The sequence below is a fragment of the Humulus lupulus genome, chromosome 5 (assembly GCF_963169125.1).
Source record: "Humulus lupulus chromosome 5, drHumLupu1.1, whole genome shotgun sequence".
Classification (NCBI taxonomy): domain Eukaryota; kingdom Viridiplantae; phylum Streptophyta; class Magnoliopsida; order Rosales; family Cannabaceae; genus Humulus; species Humulus lupulus.
In genome coordinates, this window is record NC_084797.1 from 147,912,661 (window position 1) to 147,933,589 (window position 20,929).

The following is a 20,929-nucleotide window of genomic DNA, read 5'->3' on the forward strand; positions in this document are numbered from 1 at the left end:
CCCTTTTAATCTCAAAAACTAGCAGTAAAAAAGGGGAATAGGAAAGGACGTGTGACAAAAGAGAGTACTTGAGTACTCCTAGCATCCATTCCTATGTTGACACATGACCATACTCGACTGTGGTAGGTTGGCACGTTTAATAGAAAATGAAGTTCAAAATTTTCCTTCTCATAGGATTTGAACCAAAACTTTTGAGGGGGCAAAATGTTACACCCAAATTTTGAGAATATATAAACAACCTTGAAATGTAGGTTCGTAAGGTGTAAGCTCGGATTTAATAAGTATTAACATTATACTTGTACAAATATACATGAAGTTCCAAGGAGCCATATCATTTGTACTCGAGCATGGGTTGCAAGCTCGAAGGCAACAAGCGCATCCTTCGAAATATGAGTTTGAAAGACTAATCAACCAAGGAGGTAGCAACAACTGGAATGATGAGCTCGAAGCTACATATAATCTTGAAAGTGCGTCACTACTACAAAAAAGGCTTTTTAGGACTCGTGGCGCTCGAGTCCTCTATTTGAGAGCCTTAAAAATTGAGATATTTTAGGACTCACGTTACGAGTCCTAAAAGAATTGACGTGAGCCCTAAAAGAATGGCCGGAGTAAGTGGCGGCGCCATCACTCCACGGTGGCCATTGGGTCTAATATTTTAGTGGGTTTTGAAGCCCAAGATGCAAGGAATATGGTGGTGGTGGTTCATCTTGTGGTGGCTCGAGGTGGTCAGAAAGTGGTCCGAAAGTATGGGAAAACCCAAAATCGCATAAACTTCGACAAGCATTTAGAGGGCCTTAGGTCGCGCGTGAGGGGCTGAGCTCCGGGGGTTGGAGGTTTTGGGGGGCGACACATCTCGTGGGGTGGTTCGTGGCATTCGGCGGCGTTGGTAAGGTGGTCGTTTGGCCATGGCAGAGATGAGCTAGAGAGAGAGAGAGGGAGCTTCAGAGAGAGAGAGAAAGAACCGAGGAGAAAGAGAGTGATTTGAGTGTTTTTTGTGTTTTTTTTATAATATTAAGTGATTTGAGGGATTGGAGGGAATATTTTATTTTTTAAAATTCAAACTTTTCGGATACACATAAGTTTTTAGGGCTTGCACTGCGTGTCCTAAAAAAATTCTTTAAGGACTCACAATGAGTGTCCTAAAAAGTCCAGGAGGTTTTTGTTAAAAAAAAATCAAACTTTTAGGACACACATAGTTTTTAGGAGCCCTAAAAGAAATTCTTTAAGGACTCGCAACGCGAACTCTAAAAAGTCCAGGAGCTGTTTTTAGGACCCGCATCTAGGTGAGTGCCCTAAAAAAGTGTCATAAAAGGGTGTGTTTGTAGTAGTGCGTTGAAGCAACATTCAAGCTCGAAGATGCGTTAAATTAATATATGAAGATGTTATTAGGAAATGCCTATAATCAGGGGATTTAATTCAAACCGTGTAATCAAACCTATTGTTTAGGGATATTTATCTATAATAAATGCGATTGATTGTTTTTAATCTATGAGATTTGTAGTTCCAATTCAAATCTGATATAAGTAACATAATATCCCTGAGATTAAGGGAGGATTCTTATAATCGAGTCTATAAATAACCTGGATTTAGTCATTTGTGCCCACACACTATTTTGTACTGAGAAAGGAAATGTGGTTAGATAACATCCTTTTTAAATTAAGTATGGCTTCGACTATTCCTCAAGCCCACCACATAATTTAAATTGGGGAATTTGTCCTCGAAAAAATGAAATGTTGAATGAATTGATTGTAAATTATAATATTTTACGACTCACCTTATTGTCTATATGGAGCTTTCGCGGTGGTTGGAACAAAGACACATTTTTGTTTTGAATTCAAATGTGGCAGATAAGGACATATATTATGCACAAAGAAATCAATAGTTCAAGTCACACACTCCCATAATCCATTTTATCTCCAGAGAATTCACTTCAACTATGAGTGTCAAATAAATAATGACTCTATTTATATATTTTTATGGAGTTGTTCTTTGATGCCAAAATTGATTTTCCTAGATATCTAACATAATGTATCACGAGATCCTAGTTCAGGATTGATCTCTGATAATAGGTCAGATTGTACCAATTCATTTTGTTCTATTTATTCAAAGGAAAAGATTAAATCGAAAAATGAAAATATCTAAAAATCTTAAAAAGCTCTATCATATCCTTTTATTGTGGTATCAAATTAATTTATGGTTGTTGTTGGTACAAATCTAATCACTTCCATTTTTCATTTAAGATGAGAGAGAATTCTAGCTTTAACACATATCTTAATAAAAGTGACTCGTGGACGCAAATAGATTTTAACTACTGGACCACGTAAAAATCTTTGTTCTTCTTTTCTTACTAAAGTATAAATTTGCTTAATTGCTCTTGTTTTTAGTTGACAAAAAACGTCATCAACAACTCCCATTCAATTACACCATTGAATCTCCAAGATGTAAGTATAGGTTATGCAATAGGGTGTAAAGAACGCCCTAGACTAATACTTACAAAACATTCGCATAACATAGTTTATAAAAGAATACCATCCATTATTAAAGTCTCACGGGGACTTATTTAAAATCATGCAAGTTGGCGCCATAAGTTTAAAATAAAACATAGGATTTTATGCAAAGTTTAAAGAAAACCAAATAATTTAAATAACAGAGTCCCACTGATAATTTAGGAAAGTCTCTTAAAAACAAAACATAATTTAAATGGCGTTCTACGTTGATCGTTTTATCGTCCATAGGATTGCCCCACACCATACACCCCATGATGAAAGAACTCCTCACGTCACCACGCGTGCCATAGAGAAAACCTATTTGCTACCTAGAAGGAAAGTAAGGGAGGTGAGCTAAAAGCCCAGTAAGGAAGTACAAGCAAATAAGCAAGTAAGAAAACAACAAAAAAACCAAACACTAACATTCATCTAAGACATCATGGTACGTCATAACGTAATCGTAACATATCATCATATCATAACATAATCGTACATATCATCATATCATAACATAATCGTACATATCATCATATCATAACATAACGTAACATATCATCATATCATAACATAACGTAACATATCATCATATCATAACATAAATGTGACATATCATCATATCACAAACATATAGCATACATGATGAGCATGGAACGCTAGTTGTCCATGTCACCCTATGAGGTAAACAGGAGATCACTGGTCCTTGAATAACCTCGGCGCGTCCGCCCTAGGAGTCACGTCTCAATGTCCTTAGTAACTTGTTCGATGTATCTGACATCGTAGTCTGTTTGATGTATTTAACATCGTAATCTGTTTGATGTGAGCAACGTCTCAATGTCCTTAGTAACTCGTTCGATGTATCTGACATCGAAATCTGTTTGATGTATCTAACATCCATACACATATCACATTCAACATATCATCACATTGCGACATTCATAATTCATAACAAATCATTCATACAACAGTCTTACCATTCATAGCATAAAATCATAGAATCTATTTAACTTCCTTACCTTAGGTCCAAGCTAAGAATTTCACAATCTTTCAACGAGCCTATATCATAATCAAAATAATGTTTCTTAGGTTCATAAAATTTCTATTTTGCCCTTCCACACAACTCATGTGTGCATGGGTCATGCACTCATGATAACAGTTACATTAAACATGCAATTATCGCCAAAAAGAATAATGCTCGTTCTACCCATTTTACTAACATGATTGTTTTATAAAAATCACATAGTTAAATAATAATCATGATTTTGGACGTAAAAGTTGATTTGCATGTAACATGCATACGTGGGAACATTGCGTAATAAATACGTTTTTCAAAAACGATAATTCTACATTTCTTTTATTATTTTAAAATCAATAGACATATTACATGCTTTATTTTCTTAAAATTTCTAAGTTGATTAAATTTCTCAAAAACTTTATTTTATTTTATAAATTTATTTTATTTTATCTCAAAATAAAATGTGACATTTTCATTAAATAAATATTAATTTATCAAGAATTACCCAACAAGCTTGGATTTAATTAAAATACCTATTTTAATATGTTTCTTTAGAAAAAATATATTTTGTCATTGTGTTACATAAATGATGTGAAAAATATATTTTAAGTGTGGAAAAATACATTTTGATTTAATTTATTTAAGACTTAGTTTTTAAGTAGTAAAAACCCATATGTGACAATTTAATAACAATTGTTAACCTTTTTAAAACAAACTTTCAGCCACTATTTATTTTATTCAAAAATCACAAATAAATAGAGTCTAAATATTTTTCTCAATCAAAATAAAGAAAAATCATTATTTATCAAAATATGCATTCATACCATTAAAATATCATTTTTCAATATTACCATAACTTAGGAAAAATAATTTATTCCAAAAATTAATCAAATTCATTTTTAGTGAAACTTACTTCATATTTTATTACAAAATTCCAGCAACCATTTTTTTATCATTAAAATCACCATATTCAATTTTATAAACTCATTTTTTTCTCAAAATTCAATAAAAATTCTGTAGGAAATTAATTGGGTAAAATATCATAACATGAGACTTAAAATCCTCTTTTAATTTCATAAAAATTAACACATTCATCAAGAACATTATTTATGCATGCAACTCATCTTTTTATCAACTTTTACCCAATTATTTTGAAAAAAACAGCAAGCTTAATTCTTTGTAAAACTCAACTTTTGTCTTAAAAATTATATAAAATCATTCATGCCTAAAATCTCATTATGCTCTTATAATATGCATGATTCTAATATCACTAACATATTCACATGAATCCTTTAAAAAAACCATTTGTTGCAATTCCATGAAAACCAACAAAACACTATCAATGAAATAACATATAGTAATTTATAAGCACCATATTCACATATGCCTTATATTAACCTAACATGTTTCTATCATTATTTTCATGCATCTTATAATTTAATCATTCAAAATATAACATGCATCCAACAAAATTTCATGATCAACATATCAAGATTACCACTTATTCTCTTACCCATATATCATAGGTCCTAAAACATGGATCAAATATATTGTAAAATCACACAACAAATCAAGAACACCCTTGGGTGTACCTAGGCCGAAATCACCATACAAGTATTCATAGATTATTACAATTTTTTTGTGCATAGCAAAATCAACATCACAACCCTTAAACACAAATCATACTCTCACAAAATCCAAATCCTATACATCAATCCTACCAAAATCAACCATTAGTACCATTAACAAAACCTCATATACAACCCACCAAAAACAATATAAGGGCTAAGAAAAGACCATTACCTCTCTTGATTGTAAAAATCAAGAACACAAAAGATCAATACCCCAAACTCCACACCCTTGTTCAAGCCTAGGGTTTTTATGGGAAAGCCACCATGAGGAGGAGGAAGAACCCAAACACACACAAGAAAATAACACAAATCAAAATCATATTATCAAAAAAAGATTATGCAAAGAGAAAAACAAGAAGACATACTGTAGGGGGTTCCTCTTCACTTTCTCCTTCCTTCTTCCTTTCTTTCTTTCTTCCTCTCTCTCTCTCTCTCTCTCTCTCTCTCTCTACACGCCACTCTCTCTCTCTCTCTCTCTAGGTCACGGCAGCCACACACACACACAAGAGCAATGGCTCTTCTCTCCTTTCATAGCCCCTTTATCACAAATCCTCCCATAAAGTCTCCCCAAACAATAATAAGGTAAGTTTCCATTTCTCTTTTATTTTTCTTAATTTCTCTTTATTTCAAAAAGATACAAGGGAATAAAATGTGATCATGCCTATCACCAAATGATCATGGTCTTCAATTTTTTATTTTTACCATCTTAAGGAAAGTATTCCTTTCCCATTAGGTCACACGCCCACTTCCTATTTCCCTCTTCTTTTCCCCTTTTTTTTTTATAAATAAATTACCCAAATAAATCTAAAATAAGGAAACATAAAATGTGTAGAAAATCTACACATGTGCACCATGCTACCATGCACTAGCACACACTAAATCACTAGGGTGCATTACTATCTATCATGCACCTTAGTGCATTTCATCATAGCTCACATAATTACCTCATTTGTCACACTTAAATAAAATGTAACACTAATAGTAAAATAACATGTTACACAATTATTCACTTATTAAATTAATTAACCAAAACATTTCTAACAATTAAATAAAATAACAAACAATCAAATAGAACAAATAAACAATTTAAATAAAATAACAACACTTAAATAAAACAATTCATCACACTTAACATTTAAATCAAATAAAGCACAAAATTTAAATAATCTAAAAATTTTTTTTTGGTGCACTACATAGGGTGAGCTTTTAATGAACAAGTCAAAAGATTCAGATAATATAATTGATAGAAATATTATCACTTAGAATTGAGATCGAATTGACCTATGGTCAACGCTATAACCTAGATTAGATTTGATAATGACGATACTTATTTATTGATCTATCTATCAATAATCAATGTCGGTCCTAGTCCAATGTAACTGGTTACATCCGATCTTATCTACTTATCCAATATCTTGGATAAGACACCACACTATTGTTTAAACAGATCATATCATAGATTACTAAATCAGTGAAAATCCAGTGCATTGATTTAATCTTAGGACTAATTCTTTTGAGCATATAATTACAATAATAATCTCTTGTGACCTAGTCACTATAATTGTAACTATTTACACATATTCAGGATTTTATATACGTTTGTATCAAATAAATAATAATGTGTTAAAACACGTGAGCAATGCATAAACAAAATGATTTTTTACTCTTTATGGATAATAAAATGTGTTACATAAGAAATATGCTTTTACAAGGGCATAAAACCCAACAAATTCCCACTATTAAAACAAATGAGACATGTCTCTTAAACTCATTCCCTCTATATGCTTCACAAAAATGTGCTCTTTGCCAATGCCTTTGTAAGAGGATTTGTCAGATTGTCTTTTGACGCTATCTTCATTACCTTTGCATTGCCCCTTTCCACATATTCTCAGATGATGTGGTATTTTCTCTCTCTATATGCTAACCCCTCTTATGGCTCCAAGGTTCTTTCAAAGAGAATTCAACTATATAAGGTAAAAAACTAGGGTTAGCATCTTTAATTATGTAACTAATTAGAATGTAAGACGAGATGAATAAAAATGATATTTTGGAGATTATGTTGGGCCTTTATTATGAGGAATTCAGTCAAGGGAATTATGGGAGGATTAGCTACGAATTCCTTCCTTTAAGGAAGAGTTGACCATTTATGACAGTTTACATTTGACTAAATATAGAGAGGGAGTAAAAAAATAAGATAGTGTGTTTGACCATTTATAGAGAATTAAGGTGATGGAAACTTTCCTTTTTTGGGAATAATTACAATTAAAGAGTTGACATATAGAAAATGGACCATTAGTGTGTGGTTTCCTTTATTTTATAAACTTACCATTAGAGTGGAGGAAAGTTAAGGTGAGCTAGGTTTCCCATTCTTGAAGCCATAGCCACATGGCTATATAAAGAGAGACAAGCTCTTAAATGCTTGCATGAAGCATTCGGAGGGAAAGCATAGAGAGAGAAAGAGAATGTCAGAGCTTGAAGAATAAGGAGAGGGTTTCAGCCTAGGTACAAGGTTAAGGTAGGTACCATTTCAATTTTTTTAAGCTCATCTCTCTTGGTATTTTGAGGTTATGAGATGCGTGAATGGTGATAAGGTTAAGGTAGGTACAAGGCTAACTAGGAAGCATGTGGCCTTGATGTTAAGGTTTAAGATCACCATTTCAATTTTTCTAAGCTCATCTCTCTTGCAGTAAGGTAAGAGCCTGAGATCTCTCTATGTATTTTGAGGTTTTGAGATGCGTGAATGGTGATGCTAGAAGTGATGTTAAAGTTAATGATATTATATGTTATGATCTTGTTGAGTTTTGATGATAAAATCCATGATAAGATGATATTATATGCTATTCAAAAATGGAACTTGATTAAGTTTAATGATAATGTCATGCTAGGGGTGATTTTTTATTTTATCATTTAAAAGATATATAATGTATTAAAAAGAACCACGACCTTGAAAGGCTTAGGGTGTTTAACCTATGCATGTCCCATGCACACATGTATGTGTAAATAGCCATGCATGCATGCATGTGTAATTCTATGGTGAGCCTAGGGTATGCGCATGTGAAGTAAAGGCTAGGGTCTCTAGTGAGTTATGAAATTCTAATTTCCTTAATGTAGTATATGAGTAAGATTGTGTCTTGGCGATTATGGGATATTAGCGGCGATGTGATCCCTCACATTATTTTATTTCAACAACTCGAGGTAAGGAAGTGTTCGGAGTAAGTGGTTAACACAACAATGGTGATCCACAAAACTTAGAACAATAAAATGAAACAATAACATAAAGTAACACAAAGAATTACACAAGGATGAAAATCTTTGTCCAAAACCTTTATTCCAAACCACTATGAGAGTTGTTTGAGGTTTATAGAAGTTGGAATAAGGAGTGGGACACAACATTTTAGAGAATATTATAATTCAATGGAAATAATAGAAACTAATATTACAACTTTACACAAGAAATACGATTAGAAAAGGTAACTGATAAATAAAAATTACAACACTATGCTTAAAATACAAATAAATATATACAATATAGTAGAACAGAAGAAGATAAATACAAACTCAAATCAAAAGTTACAAATCAAACAACATGAATAAAGAAGAAAACTCTCACACTTACATAACCTTAAGTGAAGAGACATCACTAGACTTGAACAAGCTTTGAAACCTTTGTCCAAAAGCTTATTTCCCCCTATTATCTTAGCACTAAGTGACTCTCAAGTTTAGGAAATAGCTCTTAGGAATTATCAAGCCTTACTGTTTTTTAGCGAAGTGGTAAAATGGATGAAATACTCCTATTCACAAGTGACCAACAAATGCCACCAACCCCCTTGCTTGTTACCAATGTTATATTTTGTGTTTATGAAATTATATGGAAGATTTGGGAGTTACTTGAAGTGTTCCAAACGTTCAGATTGTTTAAAATGCAAAAATGAGATTTGGATGTTAGCGTCTGAGGCTGTGACCTAAGCCATTCTAGGCCGCAACCAAGAGGCTTTGCCTCTCAAACCGCGGCATGCGATACTCTATGCTATTTCCTAAAGCGCTTGTATTCTCCCAATTTGCGCACTTTGCCACAAAAACATCCATAATATTTCTCTTTTGAATTTGTAACTTCCATAAATCAAATGGGAGTCTAAATCACATCTCCAATAGAAATTCAACATAATAGCTCATGAAATTCAATTTTTAAATGTGTAACTCTTATTTTACACATTAATAGGTGATCTTTTGAATGTTACAAATGGTTACTGATTTTGTAAGATATGTAACTTCCAAAAGTATGTTACAAATTTGGACACACATATTTGTCCCACTTATTTGTAACTATCAAATTATGTTACAAAATGTGACAAACTCATTTTATCACATTTATTTAATCTAACCTTACATTATTATAAATAATATAACACAACAAGCCGATGAAATTCACAAGTCAAGCAATCTTGATGAATTTCTTGGAGAAAATTGAGAGTCTTGTAGAGCTAAAGAGATTTAGGAGTCATCATGTCCCAAAAACTCTTAAAAAAAACTTTAAATAGGTTAGATACTATCATTAGGTCTAACGAGTAGGATTAAACCATTTAGAAATATATTTTGGAGCCAAAAAAATAGATTTTTCCATACTAGTACAGGAGACATGTCACCACACATGTTATAGGTCGTCTATCATCATGCGACATGTCACCTATCTCTTTTCAGCAATAGGTGACAAACACCGCGTGACATGTTGCAGCAGGAGCTCACAAGTCCCCTTGTCAAATTGCTCAAAAATCAACTTGTTTAACGCCCAAACGTGACTTCCACTTAGCGGCAGTCTTAGTATAGATGGGCGGTCGATTCCACAAGGAGGTAAAGAAACAAGTTAATCAACAAATAAATGTTAGAGATAAATAATATGAAGAAAATAGAACAAGTGATATTTTTTTTGTTTTTGAGATTTAAAGATTAGAAATATAGATTAAAATGTGATGTAACAATAGGTAACAAGTAGGAAGGATCAAGAATCACCAATATGCATACTTATTTATTTGGATCTTTGATTCACAAAATTTACACAAATGGATAGTTCACATCCCAACTATTCATTTGGAAGATTTAACATTGAAGCACAAATATATTTAACAAAAATGTATTCAAGTGATTATTATTCTTTACCATGGAAAGATGAGATAAATCTTATGAGAAATCTAAAAATGACATTATACCATTGGCAATGATGCAATAAAAGATTGGACATAAAACCTAACACAAATATTACTTTTACTATTTATAAAATACATAGAAAGAGCATGACTAATTCTATATAGATTTAGCAAAAGTAAATATATATGAATGAGATGGAGAAAATGATAAATATGTTATCTATATTATTTTCACTAATTTGATAATACATAGAAAGTGCTTGACCAAATCTATATACTATTAGTAAACATACATATAGATAACAAAATGAAGGAATAGAGATGAAGAAGTAGAGATGAAAGAAAATAAATCACTCAAATATATAAACTTTAGGCACATAGTAAATCAAAAATACAAAATAAAGTCATAGTGCATATAGGATCATCATAACCTTCCTAAGAAGGTTAGCCTATTATGTTAGACATTCTCATGAAATTCTAGAGAGAAAATATGAGAAATGAGACTAAAATTTTGTAGAGTTTTGCTACCTAAAAATTACATGCAAAATGTGAAGAATGAGTCCTTATTTATAGAGGGAGAAAATGACTACAAAAAAATTAAATAACAATTTGAGGTTTACAAAATAAATCTGAAATATTAATAATAAAATATGATTTTGAAAAATCAAATCTTATTATAAATATTAACTTAGTTATTTTGGTGTATGGTCAAAATGCCCTTTTTCTAAAGCACAAAAAAATATGAGCTTTAAAGCTCAAAATGGCAATTTTGCGAAGCCCAATACCCACAAACACATGGGCTGAAAGGTGGCTGTGACAGATGAGGGTTTTGACCCACTCCCAGCCAATCAGAGGAGGCCACGTCGGCAGTTGAAGCTGGGCCGAGTTGGGCTTTCGTATGTGTTTGGGCCGCTGGAAGAGGAGCTGGAGAAGGCTGAGGAAAATGGGTCTTCGTTTGGCCACGTTGGGCCTGCTGGGCCGCTGGGGTCTTTGGTTCTTCATTAGGGTAAAGCAGCGTTGGAGGTTGGATGCTGAAGTGAGGCTGGGCGTGAAGGCTTTGGAGAGATGCTGAACCGGGTCGCACGCGGGTCAAGGGAGGCTGGCACGTGGGTCACGGGTCGGGTCACCAGGTGGGGCGCGGGCTGCCTGGGACGCGTGGCGCGAGGGAGCGGCGACACCTGGCGCTGGGAGAGAGGGATGAGGAGGTTGGACTTGAGCATTTGGGCCGAATTCTTGGGCCTATTTTCTTCAAAAATTCCACAATTCCACTATATTTTCAGTTATAATTCTTCTCTTCTTGCTTTTTGCTTCCAAATGTCAAAATACACTTTTAATTCCTACAAAATAATAATAAATTAAATCATAATCAAATATTTTCATTTATAAAATAAATCATATTAATTCCATGAAATATATTAATTAAAACTTAATTTATTTTGACTATTAAAATCAATAAATGTGTATTTTTCACTACTAATCACAACTTGACATTGATTCAAGTGTATTGAAGAATGAAGGAGAAAATTGTGGAGATTAACTTTTTGAAGAAACCTTTCCCCATTTGGAAGTTTTATTGAGTTACTTAAAATACTTACTAAATTACGTAAGTTTGTTGTGAATATAAACTTGGTTGGTTTACCTTGTAATTTAGATTAGTATTTTGACAATTCTGAAAGGAGATCTTATGAGAGTTTTGAGAGTTCGAGAGTATAGAGAGCCTTTGAGTGAGTTTGTAACAAGGGTACTTAGGTGTGGTTCAATGGTACTATTTGTGAGTTGTGGTGAAAGTATCTAGAACCCGAAGTAGTCTCTAATATTCAATTATGTATAGGATTGTAATTGCTAATTTCATAGTGTATTGTTCAAGAATGGTGCTCAAACAGAACTTAGGCTTTTAATAGTAATCAATATAAATTCGGTATTCTTTGTGGTTTGTTCTTTGTTTTATGTTTCAGTTTGTATGTTTTAATTCTAGTATTTGTATTTTATTTTTTTGCTAGTTTTCTAATCTTGATTGCAGAAAAGTGAGTTTTTTTTTTTTAGGAATAACTTTATTATTATTAAGAAATAATATGATAAAGAGTATAAATTGGAGGAGGGAATCCTCTAACCAACATAAACTCATTGTCTGGCCAAAGAATATGCAAAGATGATCTCGGAAAATTAGACAAAGTAGTTTACATATGGTAATAATTAAACATATCTAATCAGAAGAAAGTTGTCATCGATAAAAACAAGTGCTACAATTTGAAAAGTCGATAAGATATCAGCATCACAAACCAAACAAAGATAAATAATTACTTATGAAGTAAAGTTAAAAAAAAATTTAGAGCATAGAATGTCCAACCAAAAGGTCTTCCCTTCGGTTTAGCCTTGAGTAAAATTTATGAAAAAGATATGCTTTTGGGTTTAGGTAATCTAACCAAGGGCTTCCCTTTGATAAGGCCCCATAAATTTTGTTTAAGGGTTTTGAATAATTAAAAATAATTAACCATATCTAAATTAGTTTAGAGACGATGAATAATTCTATACCATATAAACTTTATTATTTTTCTAAAAAGAAATAAAAAGTTTATCTAGGATCAAAAAATTTATCTTTGACTACCATGAATATGAAGAAGTCGCCATAATAATTTTTACCAAGTGTGAGATGAAACGAGCATATAATACAAGACAACCATAACACATGGCACAAAACTATAGCATCGACGGGCACAAAAATAAGCTACCATACATGGTACAAAAACAAGCCTCAAAATGCACTAAACAAACCACCATACATGGTACAAACTTGCCTCAAAAGACAACATAAGCCACAGTATATGCAACAACAACTTTATTAAATTATAATTTATAAAGAAAAAAAAGGTATATATTGAAAAGGATGATATGAATAATACAATAAAGAGCCATAATCATTTAAAGGGAATGTAAAAACAAAACATAATAAAAATGACCCCAATTAATATAAAGATTAAAATTACCATTGAAAAACCTAATTTTCCATATCATACTTTTTTTTGGAAAGAGAAGACTGCATTAAATAACTTCAACGTCTATAATGCAGAAAAGTGAGTCTTAAATTGTTGTATTCTCACTACATATTTGAATTGTAACAATAAGGGGAAGTATCCCTTATTATTTAGAATAGTTTAGTTGAGTGACTATTAGTAAGATCATCTCCAATGAAAGATGTAAATATGTAAATAGTGTACTATATTTGACACAAAAAGTCAATATATTATATATTTAGCATTATGCTTCAATGCACAATTGTAAAATCTATTGTAAAAATTAATATTTCATTAATGTTAATTTGATATTTATTGAAAATATAAAAAAAAAAAATCATTTTTCTTTATATTTTATTGCTGATAGTATAAGATAATAATAAAATAATAAGGTAAAAAGTGTAGCATTTAATGCAAATAGATAAAAATAATACTAAACTAATAAAAATGACATAAAAGTAAATAAAGAAATGTAGCATTTATGGTGATGCAAAATATACATTATGTTATATTGTGTGCAAAATTTGACCAAATGTTTAGAATGTGCTAAATTTGGCACATCATTGGAACAAATTTTTTGTAAAGTGAATTATATTTTAGCACTTCACCAATTTGACACTCCATTGGAGTGTTCTAAGGAGCTCAAAAAATACCAAGAGTATTGCCAAAATATTGTCACTCTTTATACTTTCAAGAAACCTTGTTGAATTCAGTCTATTTGATTCTTTGAAGTTCTTCCATCAACAATAATGTTTTGTCAACATAGGTTTCATTAACAACTAAACCATGTAAAAAATTTGTGCTTCATGTTTATTCCAATCACCATTTTCATTCTTGTCTAACGTTCGATTCATTTATTATTCGTTGGCTAAAATATGAGTCCACAATAGTCAAATAAGATCAAGCACATTAAAACTTTCTAGTTTCTATAAAAATTTCTTTGTTTCTCCTTCATCAAAGAAAATGAGAAAATTTAGGAAGACAAGAGGAAAAAAAAGATAGTAGCTAAAAAAATTAAGTGCGAATAATATGACAAAGACTGAAAAGAGTTATTTTCATAACTTCTTAATTGGTCAATGTTGAAGAAACCTACATAAAACTATTTTCATTACTTTTCAAAACAAATGGAGTAGAATTCAAGCAAAACAAAACAAAGGAAAAGGAGCAGTAAATCTCCAAGTAACAAATTGTAGAAGGTCAAGTTTCAAATTTGACAATATATAAGTATATTGCTACGAAAAGAACTATTTCTTTGTAGTGTATGTATATGTAATGTGATAAGAACATATGTATTTTTATTAAATTTTTAATAGAATATATGTCCACAAATTACTACTACTTACGCGTTTGCTGAACTTCTTGGAAAATCCATTGCCGTCTTTCATGAGTTCTTTATTCTTTTTCCTCTTCATTGTTGAATATTTTATAAGAAAAGCCATATGAAACGAACATTCAATGTATTGCAATATATTGGGGATTCATGCATTCGTTGTCGTGGAACTTTCAAGGAAATAAAGCCACCTCTAATAATGTAGCAATCTAAGCTCTTGAATTTTTCCTTACAGTTAATTTTTTTTAACAAAACTATATGTTTTTATGAACAAATTTGGTATTCGCCTACTATATGTTATACACCTAATAAAGATATTTTACACATTATTAAGAAATAACTATTATATAAAAAAATTATTTGGGTTTGTGTAATATATAGCCCTAGTTCATCCCAAAAGTTGTTTAAACTATTTGTAAATTCATCACCACAAACTTCAAACGTATAGTTTAAGTGAAAATTGAAAGAACCCCCTTTATTGCCCAAAAGCAAGAGGAAGATGATTTTTATGGCCTTACTTGAACTTCTATCGCTTTTGCAAATCCATTAGAGGTGGCTTGAATTTTCTGGTTTCCTTTCCCTTTTGAAGATTTTTATAGTTTTCATTTTGATTTTATTTTAAATCAGTCTTTTTTGCAAAGCACAACATTTTTTCTTTTTGTAAGAGTTTTTTTTTTTTTCCATTTAGTAAATTTAATAAAGCTTGGCCATATCCGCAATACAAAAGGTTTGTTTTGGCCAAACTATATTTAAGTGTTGTAAGTTGATTTTATTATATATATATATATATATATATGGAAGATTTCTTAATAGTTACTGCTCATAAATGAGTACTAACAATTATGATGATATGGCGACATAATGATTTGGTATAGCAAGTCACTAATAAGTAAATATTTTTTTCTACATTAATTTTGAATTTTCATATATAATGCTTAAATACGATTTTTTTTAATTCTTTGATTTAATAAATATGTGACCACCATGTAATCAGGTAGCATTTTCCAAAAATTAAAAAAAATCAAAATTTATTTTTAGAAATATTAATTAACAACTATAAATATAGATCATTGATCTTAATCTAATGATTAATATTAAAGTAATCATCAATGGGTAGTAACTATTAAGAGTGCATATATATATATATAAATAAGCAATTTACAATACAAATTGCTTGGTTTTATTTATAGAATTTATTAATTATTTTTATTAAATTTGTATTATATATTGTCATATAAATTTTAAATAAATAAGCAATACTATATGTAAAAGAATGACATAAACATATTAAATAAAAAATTAAACCAAAACATTGTTTATGAGTGTTTAAAATATATATTATGATAACATTTTTAAAGATAAATGATAATTTTTTTTAAATAAAAAATTAAGATTATGTATTATGTATTATGTATTATGTATTATATATTATTATTATGATGTTTTCTAATATATAAATTTATATTAATATAAATATTAAATATCTAGTCTTGTATTAATAATATTTTATAATATTTGAATTCATATTAATATAATTAATAAAAAATTAGATTTATATAATATTATTTTATAACATTTAAATTTATATTAATATAATTATTAAATATTTAGTCTTGTATTATATATTATTATAATAATGATATTTTATAACATTTGAATTTGAATTTATATTAATATAATTAATAATTTTCTATTTTTAGTAAGTTTTAAAGGTATATTTTGTTAAATATTTATAATATTTTGTTAAAGTTAACAAAACAAACCATTAAAACTACAAATTTCTGTTATATACACACTTTTTATATAGAACAGATATAATATGATAACATTTTTAAATATAAATAACAATTTTTTAATAAAAATTGAGATTATGTATTACATATTATAATTATAATTATATTTTATAATATTAAATTTATATTAATATATGTATTAAATATTATTATAATAATATTTTATAATATTTGAATTTTGTTGACCTTGTTTTTCGCCAACAGTAGATTAACAAATCCAATAACACAAATATTAGTATTTTTTTCTAAACCATAATGAATTATATGAACAAGTTCTCACACTCACAATTTTACATGGTTCAGTAGTTAAAATCCACCTAGTCCATCAGACAATATTATTATTCTCTCACAATTTTTGCAGAGTTTCTGTATGAGAAAAAGCAGTCCCCTTTTCCGATCCATTATCCCTGATACTTATAGTGGATATTCCTGGACAGGTTTGGGCAACCATGTGCATAAATATGGTAAACAATTAATCAAGATAATTCTCATTTACATAAGGATACGATTGCTTGTGGAGATTACTCCCGTTATCTCAGACAATAAATGTGTAATACAGCATGGGCATTAATGAGTGTATAAGGGACCTCCAAGTATTTCGTGATCCTTCACTGTGCGTCATGACTAGGTTTTCATGAGTTGAACATCTTCATCGAGCTAGTGATCGAATAGTGTACGAACTTTAGTTCAGATTAAGTTCAGAGCATTATTGTCGAACTTAATCTGAACATGTCTCGAACTGGATTATTGTCTTGAAAACGATCTAGAGATTATCCATATGTCGTACTGCCAAGTCCTAACTCGAGCTGCTCACATCAATGTTAGCTAGATGTTCCATGTGTTTATCTGACAGTTGTACCCCTAGCTAAATGATTGAGTCCATTCTTATTTTGGGGAGCAACATTTTCCCCCAAGCTCGTGCTCATGCATGGCATCATTTTCTGACACACACAGTAGGGGCTTTTAGGCTTTTGTTGTGCGAAATCATGCCCATCCACTACTTGAGTGTTAAACATGTGGCCATCCACAATCAGTGCCTGTTCAGATTTCGAGGATTGCGACATCTGTCCTGTCAACTTTTTGTCGTGCAAGGGTTGTTTAATCTTGGCCTTTAGATCCTGAGCTGACCCGATTTGATGGCTCGGATTAATTCCTGATACTTACGTATAAATCAGAAGACCAGACCTAAACTTCACCACCTTTGCATTTAAAAAATTTCCTTTCAGAAACAAAACTTCCCCTTTTCTCTCAGAACCTTTAGAACCCTTCGCTATCCTTCCCTTCTTCAGAAGCTCTCAGGTGACTCTCATCGGGACTATCACTATTTCCCTTGATCAACCATCTGAACTGTAAGTGTTTCTATGCATGGTTAAAATTTCTCACTCTTATTTTCACTAAGTTCCTTTCACTTCAATTTTTTTTTTCAGTATAGTCTCTTACGTTGGGTATGTTTGAACTGTTGATATTTACTTAATATTATCACAGAATAATATGTAGTAGACATTGTTTTAAGAAATAAATAAATAAATTGAATTTTTTATGCATATATTTTATGGACCATATTATTCTGTGATAATATTAAGTAAATATCAGCAAAATTCCTAAGTTCATATATGTAATCTCAACCATGTATTAGTACGGGGGGATTGTGTTCGAGATAAATGAACTTGAATATTTCGCAGTAAAATAAAGTTATGGAATCTTTAGATTAAATACTGCATGTACGGTCCACTAGTATTATGAATACATGTGATCTAGATCTGGATTACTAGTGTAGTATGACACTTTAGTGGAGGTACTTTATATATTAGAGAATATATAGAACTGGACCTCCAGATATGTTTATTAATACTTAGTTAAATACTATTTCGAAGTATTAATTAAATTAATCAATCGATGTTCATATATAAATAGATCTTAATCCTAAAGTTACTATGAACTCATGTTTATGTTATATGAGTTGATTCACTCGTTAGGGTTTGTCAGAATGATCAGGCTAGAAACTTTTGTTTTGGGAACTCATTAATGTAAATGGTTGGGGACATAGTATACAGATAAGGAATCTATACCTTATCGTAAGAGATTGAATAATGATACTCTTAAGGTTTGATTTTTGGGACTGAAAGGTTATTGAGCTGAAATTCACAATTTGGTTATGAATTAACCTTCACTAGTAAAGTCGATGGCACTTAAGGAAACAAGATATAATTAAAAGGGTAAAACGGTAATTTTATCCCTGCTAAATTATGAACCATTATTAGAGGGTTAATTTGTATGTAATGATTATATCAATGGACACTTTATTGTTATAAAGTACTCAGTAAATGAATTTTCTACAATTACAAGAGTGCAATCTCATATTTATAGTGGAGTAATCATGAGATTAATAAATTAAGATTATTTAATTAAAGATTTTAATTAATAATCACAAATTTTTTAGAGCTTGAAATTATAGGTCCACAGGTCCCCACAGCAGCTCTATCAACACTATTCAAGACAAGAGTTGATATAAAGGGTAAAATGGTAAAAATACATATTTAAGAAGAAATTTGTTCTTCGGGCCAAATATGCAATTATGTGATAATAGTAATTAATTAATTAATTACAAATTAGTTATAGTTATCAAAAATTAATTATTGTGTAATTTTCAAAATTATATAAATAATTAATTTATTATATTTTTTGAAATTATAATAAAATAAATATTAAATTTTGAAATTAATATTTAATTAAAAATAATTTTAGTTAATTAGTAGAATTAATTAAATATCTTCATTTGAGTGAGAGATAATAATCTGACAAGTTCAAATTGGATTTAAATTTAAAAGATTAATATTTATTCAAATAATTAACTATATGTGATAATTAATTTAAAAGATAATAAATTCAAATTTGAATTAATTATCAAGTTGTTGGATTTTATCTGATAAGGTACTTTGAATAAATAATAAAATAATTGTGAAAAAAAATCTTGGATCCTATTTTGTAGGGAGCTACACGCACTAAGGAGTCATAGGGACTCACTTGGATGTGTAGCACAGTAAAATATCAAGATTGAATTTTTCACTTCTATTTATTTAATTAATGAAAAAGTCAAAAGTTAGTTTTGATGTTTGCATTATTAAAATAATTAAATAATAGTTGAGAAAATAAATTCTTCTATTTTATGGGGTAATGCACGACACACACAGTTCCTAGACTGTGTGTGGCGTGCAGCTATAAAAATCAAGGAGTTGATTTTTTCACTTTTATTTATTTAATTAATTAATTAATAAAAAATTCAAAAAGATAGTTTTGATATTCTCATTAATAAGATAATTAATTAATTAAAAGATAAATTGTAATTGGTTACATATTTATTTTTTAAATTTAATATTTTTCTATATAAGTTAGACTTATAAAAAAATAACATATATACTCAACTATTCGCTTTAAAAGAAAAGAACGATACTTTCCATCTCTCCTTGAAAAAGTTACAAAACTAATCTCAGGCATATTCTCTTGATCTTGAGTACATCAAGTTGAATAAAAAATATATCATCCTTTATTCTCTAAGTGCCCAAACACTTCTTGAGGTGTAGAGAACGCTATGGAATATCTTGGTGTGAGTACCTGGGAGCAACTTAAATAGGAAGATCGTTTATTTTACGAAAAGATAGCAATGACACTTAATAGGCATTGAGAGGTATGTTCTTTATTCTTTTCTTCTTTATGATTAACGTATGTATATTAATGGATCCGCATATTTAAAAGTAATTTAAATATGTTACAAAAATTTTGTTGTACACTGGGCCAACCCATAACCCAATTCGGCTGCGTATTAGGAAACTTGTTCCTAACAATTGGTACTATAGCAGTCATTAATCTCTGCATACATTAATTACTGTGTGGGCATAATATGCATTCTCATGTTATCGTAATATGTGTGGATGGATGGATGTATGTATGCTTAAAGTTTATTCTTGAGGGTCGTTAATTATATGGTGTTTTGGGTTTAGGAATTGTTCTTAAATTTCTAGATGAAAAATGTAAGCCATTTTGGGGCATAGGAAATTTTTTAATTAAATTTTCTGCATTAAATTATTTGAAAATATTGCCCCGAGTTCTGTGCCCCGAAGCCCGAGCCCAAGGCTATCGCACGCTGCCGTACGACCCCGTGGCCTGTGGCTCCCCAACAGTGCGCCCCTGCGCCTGCATCCACGCATGCCCTGTTGGCTCCCTGCCGCAACCTGCGCGCCTTCCAGCCATGGCCCTAGCTACTGGCCCGTGCACCCTGCGCAGCATCCCAGGCCCCGATGCCTTCTCCAGCAGCACCAGGACCCCATCGAGCCGCTGCCAGCCCCTGTTGTGGCCTCCCGTCATGCCTTCTGCCCCGCCGAGCCACATAGCCGCCGGCCCTAGGGTTTTTAAACCCTAGGGCTTGCATCTTTGTTGTCTATTTAAATTGTGAGCCTAATTTATTTTAAGCCCATAATTAAAATTATTTTGTTTTGAATTAATTGTTTGAGCCCAAGTTCAAAAGAGG